This window comes from Peromyscus eremicus, chromosome 2, assembly GCF_949786415.1.
Source record: "Peromyscus eremicus chromosome 2, PerEre_H2_v1, whole genome shotgun sequence".
Classification (NCBI taxonomy): Eukaryota; Metazoa; Chordata; class Mammalia; order Rodentia; family Cricetidae; genus Peromyscus; species Peromyscus eremicus.
In genome coordinates this window covers 46,323,755-46,346,579 of record NC_081417.1, presented here as the reverse complement: position 1 = coordinate 46,346,579, position 22,825 = coordinate 46,323,755, and the positions used below count along the sequence as shown (strand labels likewise).

General features: G+C 37.0%; 1 pseudogene; it reads left to right on the top strand.

Moving 5' to 3' along the window:
* LOC131904731 (protein SHQ1 homolog) overlaps positions 1–22,491 on the top strand; it is a 164,696-nt pseudogene extending 142,205 nt beyond the window's left edge.
* The last annotated feature ends 334 nt before the right edge of the window (positions 22,492–22,825 follow it).

Genomic DNA, 22,825 nt, shown 5'->3' with positions numbered 1-22,825 from the left:
TCAATTTCTGGCTATATTACTAGACCAACAATGAACATTTTGAGCAAGTGTCTCTGTGGTAGGATAAATGAGACTTCATGAAACTTAGAAGCTTCTGCACTGCAAAATACACCATCATTTGGACAGACCAGCAGGCTAGAGAATGGGAAAAGATTTTAAGCATCTACACATCTGATGGAGTGCTAATATTCAAAATATATAAAGACCTCAAGAAACTAGGTATCAAGAAAACAAATAACCTAATTAAAAACAGGATACAGATGTAAACAGATAATTCTCAATAGAGGAAACTCAAATGGCTGAGAAACAAAGAAATGTTTAACATCTTTAACCATCAGGGAAAATGCAAATCAAAACTATTTGAGATTCCATCTTACACCTGTCAGAATTGCTAAGATCAATAAAACCAGTGATAGCTTATGCTTTTGAGGATGTGGACTAAGAGGAACACTCATCCATTGCTCTTGGGAATATAAACTTGTATAGCCACTATGAAAATCAGTTTGGCAATTCCTCAGGAAGATGGGAATTGATCTACTTCAAGATCGAGCTATACCACTCTTGGTGATATACCTAAAAGATGTTTCATCCTGTAATAGCCCATTTTTAATTGGCTCTTTTGTTTCCTTGACTTTTAGTTTTTGAATTAATATATTCTGGATATTATTTTTCTGTCAGATATAGAGCTGACAAAGATTCTCTCCCATTCTGTGGCTTTCTCTTCACTTGACTGGTTGTTTCTTTAGCTATACTGAATCTTTTTAGTTTTGTGAGGTCTCACTTGTCATTTGTTGTCCTTAATTCCTGAGCAGACGGGATCCTAATCAGAAAGTCCTTTCCAATACCTGTATTATGTAGGGTACCGCCTGTGTTTTATTCTAGCAGTTTCAGTGTTTCAAATTTCCTATTGAAGTCTTTGATCCATTAGAAGTTAATTCTTGGTCAGGTTAATAAATAGGTGTCTAATTTCATTCTTCTGCAGGTGGACACCCAGTTTAACCAGCAACATTTGCTGAAGATGATAATCGCTCTTCAGTGTATAACTTTGGTCTTTTTGTTGAATATCGGATGGCTGTAGTTAAATGTACTTGTGTTTGCTTCTTCTCTTTTGTTCCATTGGTCCATAGGTCTTTGTTCTACCAGTATCATAATTTATACTATTTCCTAATTATTTGAGTAGGATTTTTAATTATTTTAAGTTATATAGGAATTTAAAAGCTTATTTGTTATATGTGGCACATTACTGACTATGCTTTTATATGTGCTCTATCTCTATCCAAAACACTTTTTGGCAGAGATTGTTATGAGTAGGCAATCTCCCTATGACATGGAAATCCACATATATATGTTGTGATCTAACCAATTGATTGGAATTTTAAAATCATTTTTTTGGTTGCTCAATACTCTCTTGCTGTATTACTCTACTGTCCTCTCTCCTCACATCTCTCTATATACTGGTATCAAACCCAAGGCATTATACATGTGAGACCAGTGCTTTATGGTTGAATTACATTCCAAGTCTTTGTAATTAGAATCAGCTTTAATGGTAAGGATGTGTGCCATTTCCATTTTGATAAAAAAGTACCATAAAAAATTGGCTTCATCTCTAGTTATTTCAGAGTTTATAGTCGCTTTTATTCTCTGAGTCAGTATCACTTTATTTTTACTGTTTTATTCTTTTTAAATATTTTATTGGTTTATATAAATTACACATGTAAAGCTTTTCATTGTTACTATTTTACACACACACACATACACACATGCACACACACACACATGCACACACACACATGCACACACAATAGTTTATCATACTCACCACATCATTTCCTTCTATTCTTCCCTCTATTTTCTTCCCTCTCTTCTCCCCTTTCCTTCATCCTTCATCCCAAATAGATCTCCTTGTACTGTAAGTGCCATTTTTGTCTTAAGCAAATTACATTATTGTTTACCATATGATGCTCTGAAAAATAGCCAGTGTTCTTAACCAGAGAGCAAAATACACATTTTGGATATTATTCTGGATAGTAATATATTCTGTATATTAATCCATGGTTAAATAAACAATCTGTAAAGATTTCTTCCATTATGTAGGCTGTTTCTTCATTTGCTTAATTATTTTCTTTGCTACTCTAAGCTTTTCAGTTTCATATAATCCCATTTGTCAGTTCAGGTTAGTGTTTCTTGAGCAGTTTTGGTCATATTCAGGAATTCATTGCCTTGCCTAGGCCTTGAAGTGTTTCAAATACGTTTCTCTTTAGTAATTTCCAATTTTCAGGACTCAAAAACTAGGCTCTTTGATCTATTTTCGTATTGATTTTTTTCGATCTATGGAATAGGAATATTGAATTTTTTTCATTGTACTCTAGTTTCAGAGTTTTTACATATGATTATCCCACTTTCTCAGCACCCATTGTAAGAGTACAGTCTTTTTTTCTATGTATCTTTGGAAACTTTGTTTTAAGAATTAGATAACTGTATCTTTGTCAATTTGTTTCTGGGTCTTTCCCCCCTACATCTATGAAATGATCATATAATTTTTGTCCTTGTCTCTATTTATTATTACATTTGTACTTTTTACTTACTATTTACTACATTTATAATAATAAATACATTATTACTGTATTTTTTACATTTATTAATTTGCATATGTTGAACCCTCATTACATACATGGTATTAATCCAACTTGATCAATGTGTATGATGTTTTTAATGTGATATGTGATACTGTCTTTGGTTTGCAAGTTTTTTTTCATGTATTTTCTTTTTTAAAAAATTTTATTTATTAAGAAATTTTCTATTCATTTTACATACCAACCACAGATCCCCTCCCCTCCCTCCTCCCACCCTCTCCAGCTTTCTCCCCCATCCCAACCCCCATCCTTACCTCCTCCAAGGCAAGGCCTCCCATGGGGAGTCAGCAGAGTCTGATACACACTCAGTTGAGGCAGGTGTAAGGCCCTCCCCCTTGCAAGAGTTTTGTTGTGGGCTTTTTAATCCATGTTCATCAAGGAAGTTCATTTATAGTTGTTTTATTTTTGTATGTGTGCCCTTGTTTTGGTAATACTGGCATTGTGGAATAAGTTTAGAAATGTTCTTTCTTCTTCTGTTTTCTACAATAGTTTGAGGAATGTTCTTATTATATCTTCCTTAAAAGTCTGCTAGGAGTTGCCAGTAAGTATATCAAGTTCATGGTTTGCTTTTTTGGGGGTATTTAGGTGGGAGGTTACTTATTTTTGCTTCCACCTCCCTTCTTTCTGTAGGTATGCTTAGGTTTTCTTTCTTTCTCTTGATTTAATTTTAGAATTCTCCTTTGTGGATAGGGATAAATCGGGTGCTAGGGAAGTTCCTAGGAATCCACAAGGATGACCCTAGGATATACTACTAGCAATAGTGGAGAGGGTGCCTGAACTGGTTTACCCCAGTGATCATATTGGTGAATACCCTACCTGTCATCATAGAACCTTCATTCAGTAACTGATAGAAGCAGATGCAGAGCTCCACAGCCCAGCACCAGGCTGAGCTCTGAGAGGGAGTCCAGTCCAAGGGAGAGAAGATGGATTCTATGAGCAAGGGGCATCAAGATCATGATGGGGAAACCTACAGATACAACCAAACTAAACTAGTGAGAACTCATGAAATTTAGATCAACACCTGTGGAACCTCCACAGGAGTAGGCCCTCTGCATAAGTGGACAGTTGTGTAGCTTGATCTGCTTAAGAGGCCCCCCGGCAGCAGGATCAGAATCCATCCCTGGTGCATGAGCTGGCTTTTTGGAGCCCACTATATATGGTCGAACACCTTGTACAGCCTTGATGCAGGGGAAGGGCCTTGGACCTGCCTCTACCCAATGTGCTAGGCTCTGTTGACTCCTCACGGGAGGCCTTATCTTCTTGTGGGAGGGAATGGGGAGTGGGTGTTTGCTGGGGAGGCTGAAGGGGCTGGAGGAGGGAAGAGGGGGATCTGTGATTGGTATGTAAAATGAATAAAAAATTTTCTTAATAAAAAAGAAAAGAAAAAGAAATCCCCTGTGTTTGGTGTATTGTCTTCCACCATTTTTCTTTTAGTTTGTGTCTGCCTGTTTCAGTAAGATGTTTTTCTTTCAGACAAGAATTGAGTCTCCGTTTAAAAGCCAATCAGCTAGTCTGTATCTTAATTGGAGAGTTTCTTGTTTCTCTGGTTGATGTAATTTTTTTTCCTCCCAAAGTTATTGGGTTGTATCCTTATCCCTTATTCCACTTAGGAGTTTACTGGTTTGTTGGCTTGTACATGGTTGACTCTTCACTAGTTCTAGCCTCTTTGTTCACCTTTTTGAGGTTTGTTTTTTCACTGTCTTTTCTTTTTGTGACAAGCTTTATTCTTCCTCTGTGTGCAGGGTTCTTCTAAGTGTTTTCTGAATTCTGAATTAGCGTTTATTTATTGCTTTAGCTGGTGCATATTTTTGAATGTTTTTATTTGTCCATTAATTTTAAGTTAATTGCTAGATATAGCAATTTTGATTGTGAGTTATTTTTTTCTCAGGGTTTGAAACATCACTACAAATTCCTTGAGTTTTAGAGTTTCTGATGAGTTTGATGCTGCTCTGATGAATTTGCCTTTGAAAGCAAGGTGGTGTTTTCATCTAACAGTTTTAATATTCCTTCTTTGTTCTATAGTGTTAGCACATTGACTATATATTACGTGATATTGTGCTTTTCTGGTCATGACTATTTAGGGTTCTAAATGCCTTTTGTCCTTGCATACCCATATTGTTCTGTAGATTTGGGGAATTTTCTGCCTCTATGTTTTTGGAGCCATGTTATGTGACAGAAGAGCAAGTAATTCCATGTAACTAGAGCACAAAAATATCTTCCTGTGGTGATAGAAGGGCTGGCAGGAAGAGTGAAAGCTCTGTATAAAAGAAACCAATGATGGAAGTATGGGATGAGATAGATGCCTAGTATTTCTGGAATGCAGGAGAAATGATGTGACAAGAGTTTGGAGAAAAGCTAACCGTCTGACAGTAATTTGAGTTCACAATGCAAATAAGAAAGGACAGAACGATGGGCTCATTCATTGAACTGCATTTACTCTTTCTCCGGCATCTTAGATCATTATCTTGCTTTGGTTTTCTCAGACTCCTGTTTTTGTTTCCCTAGATAGCTGAGAAGGACTAGAACTGTAGGGACCTGGAGATGTCAGCTTCTTCACCTCTGTGATTTACGTTGCTAATTTGTAAATGCACCAAGGGGAAAATGAGTGGAGGAAGTCTTGGTTCCCCCAAAGCTCTTCAATTCCTCCTTGCTGGCTTCCTTTGCAAACTCCCTTCACCTCCACCGTTAACATGCGCCCAAGAAGCCTTAATTACAGTGACACTTGGCTTCTCAATAAAATACTCTACAAGCTGGAGTAACCTGCCGGATCTTCAGCTTTGATAGTAAAAACTGATGTAAGTGTATTGATATTGAGATGGGTCATTCATCTTAAAATGGGCGAATTTTGCCAACTTAGTAATATATAATAAACAGTCTATCAGGACTAAGTAAGATTTATTCTGCCATTGCAAGATGGACTTAGCGTTTGAAAATCAATTACTATTTACCGTATTAAAATGGGGAAAATAACGAATTGTCACAAACATGTCAGGATCCTCTCATATATACTTTCAACAAACACGGAGAAAGAAACTTGCTTAATCCGACATAATATTCAAAAGTTGGGGCTAGAGAGATGGATCAGTGGTTAAGAGCCCCTGATGCTTTTGCACAGGACCCATGTTTGGGTCCTGTACTCACAAGGGGTGGTTCACAACTGCCTCTCACTCTAGTTCCAGTGGATCTGATGCCATCCTCTGGCCTTCATGGGTATCTGCTGTGTGTGCTGCACATACATACTCAAACACTCACACATACCCATTAAATAATAAACAAATATTTAGAAAAAATTCAAAAGTCTACAAAAAAATTATTCCTAATGGTGAAATGTGAAAGTCTCAGAATGTGTGTGACTGCTGCTATTCCAGATTTCTTGCTGCGCTTGCAACAAGGAAAGGAAAATAGATGACGAAAATAAGATTCTAAAGTAATAAATGAAATTTTCATTAAATATGATTGGAAATCTATTGAGTAAACATATTTGAAAATATCTGAGAGAAGTTAGAGGAGGGGGAACCTGATCAGGATATATCATATGAAAAATATTTTTGCCAAAAATTAAAGTATTTTGGAATAATATTTAAATATAAGAAGGTTTTAGATGACAAGATTAATATAAAAATCTTTTATATTCCTGTGTATACAAGTAGTGATCATGTAAAATATAATTTATAATATATTTTCAGAATTACATTAAACATTAGATGACTAAGTACATGCACAATGAAGGATAGAAAGCCAATATGCAATATTATAAAATAACACTTAGAGATTTTAAAGAAGATTTTAAAAGTAGAGAAATGTGTCAGGATTAAAAAAATTAATCATATGAACCTATTAATTTGTCTCAAATTTATATTTTGATTTAAAGAAATTAAATTAAAAATCCTAACATTTATTTCTGAAACTAATAAAAGGTTTTTGTACCTGGTGCTGGGTATAGACCTAAACGCTAGAGCTTTTATAGCATGCGTGAAGACACTGGGTTTGGTACCCTGTACTGCATAGACCAGATACAGTGGTGGCACAGAATACCTGTACTCAGCAGGTGCAGTCAGGGGAGCCTAAAATCAAGGTTATTTTCAGTTGCATAGGAAGTTGGAGGACAGTCTGAAATAGACATATATTGTCTCAGAAATAAAATAAGAAAGTTAATACCAAAAGCAACATGAAAATCATAAAGGCTAACAACAAACAAAACAATCCCGAGGGACAGCAAGCTAGGAAGGCTATGAGTAAGAATGCAGCATGGCAGGGAGCAGCAACTGGAACAATATGCCTAGATGCCAATCGACATCGTTTGGGCTCTCTGTATCTGTATAACAGTGCACACTAATGACCACTTAAGTTCAATCATGATTCTGTGGACTCAGTGGGATCGTTCTCTTATTGCAGTCCCTGGAAAACTCAATGGAGATGGTACTCTCTGCTTGGAAGTGGTTCTGGATAGTAGTTGGAAGGTTATTAGGTCAGTTGAGCATCCCCTTCTTTGTGCTTGGAAGTGGTTTTGGATAGTAGTTGAAAGGTTATAAGGTCAGTTGAGCATCCCCTTCAGATATTCTTCAGTTGACTTTCTTATGCAGCATCAGCTTTTTATAAGATGGCAGGTGGGATTCAAGGAGTGTCATAACACATAGAAGCACAATTACTGTCCATTAAAGTAAGTCTTAGAAGTCACATAACATCCTTATCACATTCTAACAGTCTACCAAGGTTACATGCCCATCCCAGATTCAAAGGAGTATGAAATATGTTCTAACTGTCCAAGTGAGTGAGTTTGAAGTATAGCTCAATGGTAGAATCTTAGAATAGTAAAGTGTTGGATTTCCCAATGTCGTGAATCAAACCAAAATCATTGTGGGATGACAATTTTTTGTCATGAGCCATGTACAGTGGTGAATACCTACAGTCTGAGATACTTGGGAGGATGCGGCAGGAGGATCACTTAAAGTAGTCTGGGCCAAAGTAAACCATATTTTAAAATTTCATTTTCCTTAGTCCAAATATATATGTAAATAGTTGACTTTTACTATGGAAAAATGTAAAATTTGCCCTTATATTGTATTATAATCAAAAGAAGTTACTAGAAGCTGTATACTGAAATGTCAGAGCAAAAAAGAAAAAAAAAATCATTAAACCATAAGCACAAGGTAAAAGAATATATGAGTGTGATTTTAGGTATCAAATTTTTTAAGCTCATGAAATACATTAATTATAGAGGGAAATATTGATAAATTCAGCTACAAGTTATGTGTTTGAATGTCCATGTCTGGTTCTCTTGTCTCATCTCTTAGTTCAGCTATGGCTAGTGAGTAGACTGTGCCATTCTCGTTCAAATGGTACTCTTACACTTCTCCTCAGGTATACAGTGTGTATAGTTTCTGTTTCATGTGTGGTTGATATATTGTGCACCTCAATAAACTTATCTGAGGGTCAGAGAACAGAACAGCCACTATATTAAACATAGAGGTTAGGCAGCGGTAGCATACACCTTTAATCCCAGGACTTGAGATCTCATGTCTTGCTTGGGAAAGACACATGCCTTTAAACCCAGGAAGTGATAACAGAAAGCAGAAAGGTTTATAAGGTGGGAGGACCAGGAACTAGAGGCTTTAAAAACTTTTAGGCTTTTGAGCAGCAGTTCAGCTGAGATCCATTTGGGTGAGGACTTAGAGGATTCCAGTTTGAGGAAACAACATCAGCTGAGAAGTTGGCAAGGTGAGGTTGGATGTGGCTGGTTCTGCTTCTCCGATCTTTCAGAATTCACCCCAATACCTGGCTCCCCTGAGTTTCTTATTTAATAGGACCCTTTAGAAATTTGTGTTAGAGTCGTGGCCTTTTGCACATTCCAGAGAATCTCTTGACCATTTTGTGACTAGCCTTGGAATATGGCATCTATGTGATTCAGCCCAGTAGAAACATCAGGAGAAGAACATTGATATGTGCTTCAGATTCTTGTCCCTCAGAAATACAAGTCTGGCACTCATTTTCTGCCATCCTCAGGAGGTTCTGGTAGAATTTACCACATTCTGTATAGTGATGATGACAAGACTGTTTCTTCAGTAATTCTCTCTATTCTCTCAGTTGTAACTTAGAATCTTTCCCAATTAAGCTGCCAAATGGAAGTGCTTACCAGAGATCTGTTTGTGTAGGAACTCAAACCACAATATTTCAATGAACAACTCCTCATTCTCTGCCCTCCATCCCTTTTCCTGGTTTCTACTTTGTTTCCCTTTTTCTTTTTCATGATACAAGGTATCAAACCCCAAGACTGCAAGCATGCCAGGCATGTACCCTACCATTGAGCTGTGCCCTACCTCTACAGGTTCTATTTTACTGACATCATTAAAAGAGAGAAAAAAGACATGTTGATTCAGAGTGAAAGTAGATATTTCCAAAAATAGAACTTGAAAAAAATTATACAGTTGAAGAAAAAAAACTTTAAAAATCTTCTGTATGAAATATGAAGAGCTAATTCTTCAGAAATGGATTTGCACTTTAAATGTCACTGAAGAAAAACCTCACAACTGGCCAGTATACATAAAGAAAAAGTACTTAATTGCATGTTAAAATACAATGAGATGTCATTAAAGTAAGAGTAATGATAACGCCAAGTATTAGCAATTCAAATTCTATCTAGCCATTGGGAATATGAATTAAAACAAGTAATTTGGAAAACTTGGTATCTATCAAAGTTGGAGATATGCTCATATTTTAATCTAGAGTTCGACCTTGGACATTTATGGACATTATAAAGATAGACATTTATGCCCATGTTCCTTTGGACATATTGTCTACAATAATTAGTAACTGAAAAAAATCTAAATATGCAACCACCTTTATGGATAAATACATGTAATGTAGAAAGTTCAGTTATATGTAATATAGCAAAGAAAATTAATTAAGTGGCATGTAAACTATATGTAATATAGTTTTAAACATAAAAATATGTGCTAATATTTCATTTCACATAAAACTTATATTTTGTTTACTAATACATACTTAACAGTGAAGGTATAAAAGGCAGGCTGTAATATGACAGACTTGAGTGTAGATGTAACCAACCATCTTATTAAATAAGAAACACAGAACTAATGCAAAGAAGAAAGCCAAGAGATCAGAGCTAAGAGCCTTACCCGCCTGCTGCAGCTAGCCTCTTCAGCCAAGAGACCTCTCTGAAAGAGACCTACTTCCTGTCTGTTTGTCTTTATATAGACTTTCTGTTCTGCCTTCTCATTGGTTGTAAACCCAACCACATGACTGCCTCTTCACTGCCTGTCTGTACAGACCTCCAGGTCTTCTATGGTTGGTATTGAAATTAAAGGCATGTGTCTCCAATGCTGGCTGTATCCTTGAACACACAGAGATCTACCAGCTCTGCCTACCAAGTGCTGGGATTAAAGGCATGCACCACCAACGCCCAGCTTTTGCTATGGCTCTAATAGCTCTGACTCCCGGGCAACTTTATTTATTAACATACAATTAAAATCACATTTCAGTACAAATAAAATATCACCATACTTGAGTGATGGCTAAGGTGTGGTTGAGAGTGGGCAGTATTCTTTTACAAACTAAGCATCAGGACATAAAATCAAGAAAAAATAACACAAAAATAAAGGCAAATGAAATAATTTTGTAATCTTCCACAGATTAGTTTCAAAACGATCATTTAATGACGTGTTATATTTTAATTCTGCTTCTCCACTCCCCAGACTAAAACATGATCCTATGGAAGCAGGTCTCACACATCATGCTGGTACATGCATATCTATTTTTATGTTTGTGATATAAGGTATTTATTCAAGATATTGTTATCCCAAGCAGTGGTACTATTTCCCCAAGACATTTAATCATAATTTCCCAGCACCACTGGCTATCAAATCAGTGTTCAAAGTTTTCTGATCTTCTTAATGATTGAAATAACTGGTTTGTTTAAATCGGGATCCTTGCAGTGGTCAACTTCTTATTTTTTGTCTGCTAGACGTCTGGCACTGAGTGATTATACCTTTTTTATTGCCTATTCTCTTGTTTTCAATATATATTTTTTTCAGTCTCTAAAATGTCCTTTATTGGATGAAGAAGTATATGGTAGGTCTATGATTGTTTCTAAAAAGCGCACTCCTCCATTTTCTTTTTCTTCTTTGTTTTCATTGTTGAAGTCAAGGAGATCATTTGACCAACAGTATGGTTTACTGTCTCAGAGCCCAACTTGTGTCCTATGGGCTTGTGTGGTGTTTCCCTTTGCCACATGTACTTCCTGTAAGTGGAAAGCAAGCCCTAGTGAATACTGCCCTAGATTTTAGTTTGTAGGCATCTCTTTGGAGCAGGGGTGGGTAGAAACAGTATTTTTCAGGTGAGCCTTTCTATCTCTGTTGGAAAGAATAACATCAAAATCCTTTCATTGATCATTGTCTTCCTGCACTTTCCCTCAATGAAGCTTAAAAATGGTCATATTGATATTCTGCTTCTTGATCTAATAAACACTTTAATTACCTTTCCTATATTAGGGGATTGTATAATGATTCATTTAGATATCTATAAACTTTTTTTTGCAGAAGTGTTGAATTGTAAATATATCTGAAAATATACATATGCATTTTACATGTGTATGTTGCCATGGAGGATAAAAAAATAAATTTGGTGAGGAATATTTTAAAATTATACCTGTGAAATTTGTGTTTTACATACTACATAGAAATTATTTATGCATAAGAAATAGCCCCAGAATCTTCCATATTATCATAATTTAAGTAATATTGATGAATGACGTGTAATTTAGCTGTAGTCTATGAGGTGGTAAATTGTGGGTGGTGAATGAATTAATCCAAGTCACATGAGAGTTATCCGAACTTGCTTTTAATGTTGAACTAGTGTGAAAAAGTGCTAAAGTAGCATGTGGTGATGGTGTACAGAATGGAGTCTGGAAGTAACTTCTTAAGCAGCATCTGCTACAACATGTTACTATATTTGATGAATAATTAAGAGATATGCCATTTTTAAAATGATAACTTGATTGACATATTTATGTATTAAAAACTTATAAATGTTTATTCAATTTGATGACTAAAGAGTGATTTATGTCTTCTGTTTTCCACATTAAATTAATTCAAGGTACTATTACCCACGACAGATTGACCAAAGTAATACAAATAGATTTAAAAACATACAGAAGTAATAAATTCCTCCTAGCTCATAGATAAAGATTGCAAATCAAGTACCTTTTCTATGTGACAGTGGAAGGGGAATTAAGAGTTTATAGCTTTCTTCCTAAGGAGGTATTGCTATCATATATATTTCTAATAAAATAATACGTGAATCATATTCTCAGGAATGCCACTTCTGAGAAACATAAAGGAGACATAGTTAACCAAATTGGCTCCTGGGCAAATTTGCCATTGTTTTTTGGAGAACTTTAGAGTATGTTATTACTAAAACCCAAATAAAAAGTGCATAAAGTCTCTTAAAAAAGGATTGTTATTTATAGGTGATCTTGGGACTTGTTTTAAAGTCTTTTTCCAAGGTGTTATAACTGATAACACATCTCTGTTCCTAATTTAGTTTCTGTTACTGCAATGGCCTTTTTCACTGGTGGCAGAAGAGCATAGGATTGGAAAAGACTGGCATCTAATATTCAATGACGTAAATCATTGTTATGAGACCTTAAGCAGGCTTTTTCTTTGCGCTCCTTTCCTCAACTAGTGTATCATAGTAATTCTGTGCTTCATTTAGCTGTTGTAATGATTAAATTCATGTAGTACCTTTGAATGTACCCACACAAATCCATAGATGATTAACCCCTTTACTTAATCACATACTAAAGATTGTCACTACCTGTCAACTTTTTCACTAAAGTCCAGAGCCCCTGAGAAATATCTCATTAGACTACAACATTCTTAACTTTCAAATTCTTTTTTTCTCCTAATACTTCCCCCTTCCTCTATCTCCTTGACATAGTCCTCCATTGTGATTCCAGGGGTTTTAAAATGTTGGTGCTTAATAGTCCAGAAATTGAGGCCACCACATAATTATAAATTTCCTTTCAAGAAAGACAATTAAAATAACCAATAACATTACATGTAGAAATTTAAAAATATTTCTTGTTTAAGTATTCCCAATATGTGTTTTCTCGGATAAACTATACACCGTATGAGGCAGAGTCTCAGTAAGTCTACTGTGACCACCTGGCTATGTAAGATCTAATACATAAACAGATACTAAGTTTAATGAATAGTTTTGCACGAATAAAGAAAAGACCTCTATTAATAAGAGTTATTCTAGGAACACTTAAATCTGTGACTTTTATGCCACATATGTATACAAAAGCTGTTCAGTGCTCACAATAACAACACAGAACAAATGTGAGTGTTTTGCCGACACATTATCAGCATCTGGACTTGCATTCAGTTCTAAAGCACAAAGCCAATCTCATATGGCTCAAACTTTGTACTTTAAATTGGCAACAACATACTAGATTCAGTAAGAATATGGGAATAACTGTTCATTGAACATGTGAGAAGATTTTTTTTAGTTATTTTGGCCATAGTCATGTTGCTATCTCAGACAGGGACAACATTTTAATCCCATTTTTAGATACTTGCTTTGACAACCTTGAACTAGGGTTTCAGCGAGGATTTAATTTTTAGTATTAAAATTTGAATATTCTTTTACTTAGTGTTTTTGTTATATACCTCTTTGTCTTCTTTGAGCTCCTTTATGAAACTTCACTTACATGTAAACTCAATAAAATAGAATTTAGAAAAATCAAAAGTGATGATATAGGCTACATAGTGTGTATCTTCTGGCCTAAATAATGCCTATCACAGAAATTCCACATTCCTCTTCTCAGCTTGTTAGCCCCTTGGTCTTTTCTCCTTTGTATTCTCTAGGTCTCCTGATTTCAAGTTATGCTACAGATCCACAATAACACAGCCGCAGATACACATACCAGCAGAAACAAATTGAGGACTCAGATATATAGACCACAGATACAGCTGCCTGAATTGTGACAAAGATGCTGAAATACATATATACATATATATATATATATATATATATATGTACATGTATATTTACATATATGACAAGAAGTATCTCCTTCAATAAACGATGCTGAGAGAGCTGCATATCCACAAATAAAAGAATGGAATTCTCTTTTTTTAATTTTACATAAATATCAATTCCAAATGAATCAAATATTTTTAAAGTATGGCCTGAAACTCTAGAACTGTTAGAGCAAAAGTTATATATAGCAAACACTTTAAGATATAGGCAAGGATTTTTGTTAATAGGACTCCAGTTACTCAGGAAACAAAGCTATTAGTTAATTAGTAAGAACTAATGAAATTGAGAAAGCTACTCTGCACCAAGGAAATAGCAAGCAGAGTGAAGAAACAGCTCACGGAGTGGAAAAGGCTTTTCTAGTGATACGTCTGCAAGAGGATTAATACCTAGAATACACAAATAACAGAATGTAACAAGAAATTAAATAGCTGCATCAATGAAATGGATAACAAAATGAGCTATTAATTGACAAAAGGTAACACTGACAATTAAACATCTGAAAAATGTTCAGCCTCACTAGCCACCAGAGAAATGCAAATTAAGATTATATTGAGATTCCATTCCCCATCAGTCAGAATGTCAGTCATGTAAGCCTATTTCCTACCTTCTTTTTTTTTTAAATGTGTAGTATTCAGTATTATGTTCAGGTCCTTGATCCATTGGAGTTGAGTTTTGTGCAGAGTGATGGATGTGGATCTATTTCATTCTTCAACATGCAGCCATCCCTTCAGTTTGACCAGCAACATTTGTTGAAAATGCTGTCTTTTCTCCAGTGTGTGTTTTGGCTTCTTTGTATAAATAAGGTATCTAAAGGTGTGTGGAATTATATGTGAGTCTTCAGTTTGGTTCTACTGACCACTGAATAGATGCCCAACTAGAATCTTCACCCATACTAACTAACATTCGCAGTGCTAGATGGTACTCTGCATGCTACCAGAGGAGAAAAGCAATCATCGTTATCACCCAGCCGCAAACCCTGTGACCTACCATAGTTAACTTCCTGGGAGATAAGCTGGCACAAATGTAGTGAGACTAACCAGTCACTTTTGTATTTGATTTAAGGCCTACTCCAGGATTGGGAATTCATATCTGACCCTGCAAAAATAGCCAAAAACCTGAGATTAGATAGATAATGGGTCTACGGGTAAACCTAATAATATTATTTTGCTAAAGAGACATAACAATAAAATAAGCCCCAATGACATATTGCTATACACATAGATCAATGTATTATTCAACTCTCCTCAAAGAAGATTCTTCTTGCAGTAGACTGGAATTAACACAAAGACCCATAATTGGATAATGTATAGAGAATAAGAGACGTTAGTGTACTCAGTCCTACATAGAATGCCTTTATCAAATACAGAAAAGGAGGCAGGAGACTAAAAGTCAGAGGGGTGAAGGAAACAGTGCTCCAAGACATTAGAGTACTGATGAATAGATGAACTCATTGAGGCTGGAACAAGCACTGCACGTGTTCAAATCAGACACAATCCCAGAAGTAAAAGGGGGGAGTGGACACAAATTCCCATACCTACTCAGGAAACTATTGGCAACTGATACATTCTAGGAAAGGGAAATCAGTTTTCTCCAATGAAGTGTCACCTGATATATCAACCACAATCTTAGATAGGCCCCAGGCCAACACAAAATGGATTCCATGGTGTGTGTGTGCGCGTGCGTGCGTGTGTGTGTGTGTGTGTGTGCATGTGTTGGGGCTTTTTGTTTCATTTTGGTATAATTTTATTTGTTTTTTTTTTATTTTTCATTTGTTGCTTTGCTTATTTTTGAGAGAGATAGAGAGAGTATGAAGTTGGGTTGGGAGGGAGGTGGGGAGGATCTTGGGATTTAGAGGAGTTGAGGAAAGAAAAGCATGATCACAATACATTGCAGAGAAAATTTTAAATGAAAAACAGGCAAACAAATAACAAATGCTTTCATGAGAATGTGGACACAAGGAAACACATATATATTGTCAGTGAGAATGTGGGATACTCCAGGTACTATGGAAACCAGTATAGGTTTCTTAAAATATTAGCAATTTATCTTTCATATGACCTACTACTGTGACTCCAACTCAACCAATCCCAGAGATACTTGCATATCAGTGTTTTCTTGCAGCACTACTCATAATCATTAAGTTATGGAATCAACCTAGGTTAGGAATATAAAAAGAAAATGTGATAAATATACACAAAAGAAATTCTTTGCAGCTGTCAGGAAGAATGGAGTTGTTATTTGCAAGAAAATGTATTGACTATATTAAATAAATTAAGGTTTGTCTCAGTACAACAAATATCACAATTTCTCTCATTGTATAAAATGTTTATACAGATATATAAGAGCATGCATGTATGTGTTACATGAAGGCAGAAACCAAGCTGTTTAGGGAAATCATAGGGACTCATGCAAGAGAAAATGTTTGAGAAAGAGGGGTATTTGGTTATTACTGATTCTCCTTTACATCAAGTTCTTTTAATCCAGTGTAAACAAAGTGGTACAAAAAGACTTTCTTAGGTCAAAGAAGATTTTGCTTTAAAATATAGCTTGTAGGGTTGGCCTTCTCAAAACAACAACAAAAATCTGAGATAAATTAGAAATATGTGTGTGGGCATGTGTATGTGGCAAGTAGGGAACAAGAGGAGCAGCAAAGTCTCACGCCACCACAGGTTTAAGGGGTGCTCCTGTTACCCCAGAGAGCTGTACTGAAGCCATTCATCTTATATATGTTTTGACAATTTTAGGCCAGAAGTTTTCAAAGTTGTGCTGTCAAAAATGCAAAGACTGGCTAAAGATTGGCAATAGGGTAAACTGGTAATCCGACAATTTAATCCTATCAATCAACATTGTATTATTACTGCAATGTTATGGAAAAAGGAGAGAGAGAGAGAGAGAGAGAGAGAGAGAGAGAGAGAGAGAGAGAGAGAGAGAGAGAGAGAGAGAGAGATACAAACAGGAAATAAAAGGGATTGCACAATGAAATTAAAAAAAACTGCACAAACAAAATTAGATGAATTATGAAAGGGAACAAAAGTATAGTTGTATAAACTATGACACAGTAAAAAAGACTCCTGAAATGAAACCAAAAAGGGATGCACAAGTGGCAAAACAGGAAGAAAACAAGATCATAAAGCAGTGTTAGAGAAGGTGGTCTCTTGGTCTCTGAAAACCACAGACATCTGTTGTAGGTGTGAAAGGAGAGGCTCTGTTGACCTTGGGAACGCCTCTTGTCTCTCCCATGGTTTAATGTAGTGCTGAGCCTGTGTGGGGCAGGAATGTGATGTCTGCCCTTGCTACCCTCACTTTCCTAGTTTCTTTTGTTTGCCAGGGGTGTCTGTTTGCTGCTTAGTTTTGCATTTATTGGACTGGACAGTTTCTTTCATCATCCCTGGATTTCCTAGCGCATAAGGCTTTGGTGGCTAATGGTCAGCTTGAGGGTATCTTCCAAGTCGCCTGGGAGTGTAGAAAACAGCTACAACATTGAGATATGCACAGATATGTGTATGTGTGTGTGTGTGTGGGGGGGGTGTTTCTGTTCTTTCATGACCTTCTCAGAATTAATCCCCACTGCTGAGTGATGCAGCTGTGTGTTTCAAGTAGACAGGTAGAGTTTCATTTTCTGCAGTACCACAGTGAACAGCAGATAGTTAGCTCTAGAGGTTGACCCACTATGTGACTTCAGTTCAAGGGCGTCCTAGTCCAGGTTTATTAGTTAATCAAATTCATTCCTGGCAACTGAGTTTGGGTTACTTTCCCTTTGTACTAGGTTGCCCGAGGAGGGCTTTGGTGTGTGCAAGGTCAGGAGCTAGCCTCCCACTCCCCACTTTTCCTTTTGATGGCTTTAGGAGCACATGTGGGTTTTGAGTGAATGGAAATAACAGGTAGAGAATTTTGTCTTATCTCTAAACAATACCCTGAATCAACATGATCAAAGCTCTTCTGAACTCACAGAGACCGAGGCAGCATGTGCAGGCCCTGCTCAGGTTGCATCAGGTTCTCTGCATATCATGGCTTCTAGTTTAGTGCTTTCATGAGATTCCTGAGTGAGGGAACAGGTGGGTCTTTGATTCTTATGCCTTCTTTTGGGTTCTTTTCCCTCTGTTCTGTTGTTTTGTCCAACTCTGAAGCGATAATTTTTGTTTTATCTTATTATACTTTATTTTTTTATATTTAAAAAATGAATAAATGAATGAATGAAAGGATGGATCAATGAGTGAAAATGTAGCCACTAAGGCAGTGCTTCTCAACCTTCCTAATGCTGTGACACTTGAATACAGCTCCTCATATTGTGATGGCATCCAACCATGAAATTATTTTCTTTGCTAATTCATAACTATAATTTTGCTACTGTTATGAATCATACTATAAATATTTGTGTTTTCTAATCATCTTAGGTGACCCCTGTGAAAGGGTCATTCCATCCCCAAAGGGGTCATGACCCATAGGTTGAGAAGCACTGCATTAGGCTAAAGGTTAACAACTGAACTATCACTTATACCTGTTGGGAGAAGGAGAGCAAGTTTTCTCCAACAGAGTGACATGAGTCTATCAACCACTCCAGGACAGGCTTCATGTTCAGGAGTAGCTGACCAACATATAATGGAATCCCCAGGTTTTTGTGTGATTTTATTTGGTTACAGTTCTGTGTGTGTGTGTGTGTGTGTGTGTGTGTGTGTGTGTGTGTGTGTGTATGTGTGTGTGTGGTTTTACTGTTTTCTTGTTTTGGTTTTTTTTATTGTTCTATTGGATTTTTTTTTAAATAAAGAACTTAACGTTGGGGGATTAGAAAGGAGGGGAGGATCTGGAGGAACTTGGGGTAAGGGAAGAATATTAAACTAAAAACATCAAAAATAAAATAAACCCTATTCTGTATCAGATACTGTGTTAAGTTGAACTCCGCTGTGCAACAAGTGCTAGTGTTCATGACACAGTCCCCTTAACAGATTTGAGTACAACCCCAGGGATATTGGTCTCCAGCCTCGTCTTAGGATAGTCTTTCTAGTGACTGGAGAGATGGGTTGGTACAGTGTGCAGTGCACAGTGTTCATACAGAGGATCCAAGTTCAGCTCCCAGCACCCACATCAGGTGCCTCCAGACTACCAGTGACTCTAGAACCAAGGATCCAACGCCTTTGGCCTCTGTGGCATTTGTATATGTGAGCACAGATGCTTTTTATATATAAAGTATTCTAAAAAATAAAAAAAAAATTTTTAAAATATTTCTTTTGTTAATGACTTAAGTTTCTGGCTGTAAAACTCATAAAATATTTGAGTAAGAATTCCACAAGCAGTTGGCACTTTTGCAGACACTGTCTCTTTTTAAATGGAAACTGAGGCCAGTGTAATCAAATTACAGTGAGTTAGTTTTCGATATAGAAAGTTCAGTTCAGAATAGTGTTCTACATTGGAGGAAAACTTGAAGCAGAACAAAGCTGTATTTGATGATCTTGATCCTCTTGATAGACTCAGTGTTTTTGAGTCTCAGAGTTGCTCCTGGGTCTATACAGACAGAATCTGAAGGTGTTATTTTTTTTTCTCATTTGGTCTAGATGTCCTTGGTGAGTATCCTCCTGTGGAATCTGGTTCATCTCCAATCTGTCAGAAGACATCAAAGGTGATTCTGAGTCCTTATGTTCTGGGCTTGTGCAAAAGCTGTGTGAGTACACTGAAATAATGAGAGCAGTTCCACTGTCATCCAGGGTCTTCTCAACTCAGTTTACAATGACGCAGGAATGAACTCTCCTTGTGGTTTCAGGCTGACGTGTGTAATGTTCAGTTAAGGTTGGATTTGCTTTATTTGTGTAGACTTATTCTTTGCCCCACAGAAACTTTTGATGAATACGATTTTAATATAAAACCAAGAAATTATGTACATGGAGGAAAGATTCTTTTCTAGTGTGGTTATCAAATATCTTATGTGTTACCAGCACAATAGATATGTGGTAATTCACATGTGAAATATTCCCATTGCATACTAGCATCACTTGTGCCCATTTTTAAGGAGATAGTACTAAGGACATCCATCTGCCTCTTGGGAAGGTCACTGTCCAAAGAAAGAAAGCCCCAGTAATGAAGGCTTAGTAAATTTAGTAGTTACATCAGCCATAGATCTTTTATTTACCATTTATAATTGATTTTGGAGTTGTTGAATATATTTGTACTATGTAAATATTATGTGTAGATATTCTTTTGTTTTTAGTTTCAATAGACAGTGATAATTCCCACTATGGAATTAGGCTTTATGTTTTTTATTTCCAGGGGTTCAGACAGTGATTTTAAATTTAGGCTAGTAATTAATTGAGTTTTGTAGTTCTTTGATGAACATTTCTTGATGTGATGAAAAATGTAAGAGTGCCAAGTCACAAATTTACTAACTTGGAAATGCCATAATTTAATTCATCTAGTCCTGATTCTGTTAGCCATAATTTTAAGGGAGTTCAGTCAACTAACATAAATAATTGTTTTCTTAATATAAGCTTCTTTGTGCCTTTATCATACAAATCTTTTAGATACTGAGCACTATAGGCACTCCTACTCGGTAGTATAAGTTTCTCAACTTTTAATTGGCTCAAAGAAGGACAGTTTCCTACATTAGCCAGGTTTCTGGATGAAACTCCCATTCATGATCCTAGCAAAGCCTCAATGGTTTGGGGCCGGAGATTAAGTATTTATTTCTATTTTCACAGAATCTTCTACTAGGAATGAAAATATAATCAAGTATTTGTAATTCTAATATAATCACTTTCTTCTTGTAGACTTGTTCTGTATAGTATTACATGATGTAATGTAGTATGATATAGCTTATATTTTTATTACACATATCAATTAAGAATTATTGCTGTGACTAGGCAGTCAAGTCTAACTACCAAAATTAGAGGTCTGTTGGAAGGCTTCTGGAAGTCTCAGGGGCTGAGAAATTTTTTTCATTCTACCTATTCTTATTCAGGAAGAGAGTTAACATGAGGGCTACTACTAAATCTCTCTCTCTCTCTCTCTCTCTCTCTCTCTCTCTCTCTCTCTCTCTCTCTCTCTCTCTCTTTCTCTCTCTCTCACATACCTTCCCCCACCCACCCCCCACAACTTCTTCCTAGGGCCTTTCAGTTCCTCCAGAATAGCTTTCTCTAGTCCTATACACACTGGGCAAAAGCACATTTGATGTGTTTTGGGGATGTGAATAAGAAAGTGGCCTGAATTTTCACACCTTTCACTGTAACACTTTACATTTCATCCCCCCTTACTAAAGACATCTATTGCTGTCTTTCGCATAAACCTATTTATAAAGTAAACCTCTTAACTTCTATTGGAGCCAGGGAAGGTATCTAACACCTATAATTTCAAGCAAATTTTCTCCTGTCCTCATTTTACATATACACCTCTTGCCCTTAGATCAACACCTTATTCTTAGAAATAACTGATGTTTTCATATGCTGGGACCTTGCAGGAGTATTTTTTCATATAATGCATTTTGATTGTGTCTTTCCCTTTTTTAACTCCTCCCAAATCCTTCCTACCCTCCTTCCCAAATTAATGTGAGACTACTAGAATAGGAGATTTAATAGGGAGGGAATGGGAGAGAAGGATAATGGACAGAATATGAGGAGGGACAACTCACAATAAAGGGCACATTAAAAAAGGGGGGAAGGATTTCCACCTATGGCAAGAAGCACTGTGGCAGATGACATGGATCTGGCATATGGGAACCTGGTTGGCACATAGCAGGCCCATGGTGGCTCCAGGCACACACAGAGCCATGTTGACACCCCCAACCCTATTCCCAGTGTGGATTTGAGCTGAATCAGGACCACAACTTCCTGGCAGTTGCCATCTGCATCCAGAGGTGTGCCTCCAAGTTCGACTTGTACTTGGGGGTGGTCTCCAAGTTCTACACCAAGCTATACTTTTTGAGATTAACACTTCCTGGAAGGACTGTAGAAAATGCAAGTGAGCAGGGATCCGATGATGCAGATAAAGAAAGTTTACTATTAGATTGCCCAAGGAAACTCCCGGTCAGCATTCTGAGGGGTTGAGCATGTTAACTGCTCTTCAGGCCCAAAGAAAATCCAGGTCGGCCACACCACTTGTGTAACAAATATATGCTTCTGGAGTTTCTGAAGAAGGGGCTGATGATGAGGATGCAGAATTTGACTGGGAAATTGAGCAGACTCCCTATGAAGAGGTCTCAGAAAATGCTCTGCAATCACAGTGTCAGTATGGATTTGGAACCCCATGGCAGGTGTGGTTCAGTGGTTACAGGATGAACTGGGTCAGGTTATTGATATTAAGTATCCAGATTTCACTCCTATGACTGAAGAAGGCATCTGCTGAGCTGGCCAAATTTGTCCCAGATCATTATCTAGCTGACTTCTTTGAAGATGAAGCAGCTGAGTATTTTGAAGTACAATCCTTGGTGGAATGATGCACATGCAGAAATGACGGCATCTTTGGGAAAGAGCCAAAAGCAAGAATATGCTGCCACATTAGTGTCTTTTTCAGAAAAGGAAAAATATCAGCTACGAAAATTTGTGCGTAAGTCTCACCTGCTGAACAAGAAGGCTTACCATCGAGCGTACTACAGTTTATGTGACATCCTTCTTGCTTATTGTTCTGAAGTACACGTCACTGAAGGAGAGCACAGTATTGAGTCTGCATGGACTATCAGAAAGCTGAGCATAACACTGCTGGTTTGAGGCTTGAAATCCTGGTGTCTTTTTGAAATTGAGTTTTGTGCTATCCACTTTATTGTCATTTCAAGTTGGTGATGAAAACCTACAGAGATACCACAAGATACTGCAACTAGAACACAAACCTGTGTCTTATAAGTCCTCTGTAGGGGCGGCCTCCTGGAGGAGCCTGCCAGGTGGGGTGGCCTGACCAAATCAACTGCCATCCAGGCCCACATCCAGTTGGTCAGCCTCAACACCTGCTCTGTCTATGAACTGCTGGACCAGGCAGAGGCACTGCTGCAGAACAAGATCCGGGATCCTGCCATTGCTACCAAAAGTGAAAACCTGAAGCACGGCTGCAATCTAAGATGGCAGCTGGCCCTGCCACCCGTCACTGGACCCATGGAGGCCCTGCAGAGCTCTCAGTATCCCTGGAACAGCTAAAATAAAAGCAAGTCCTATGGGAAG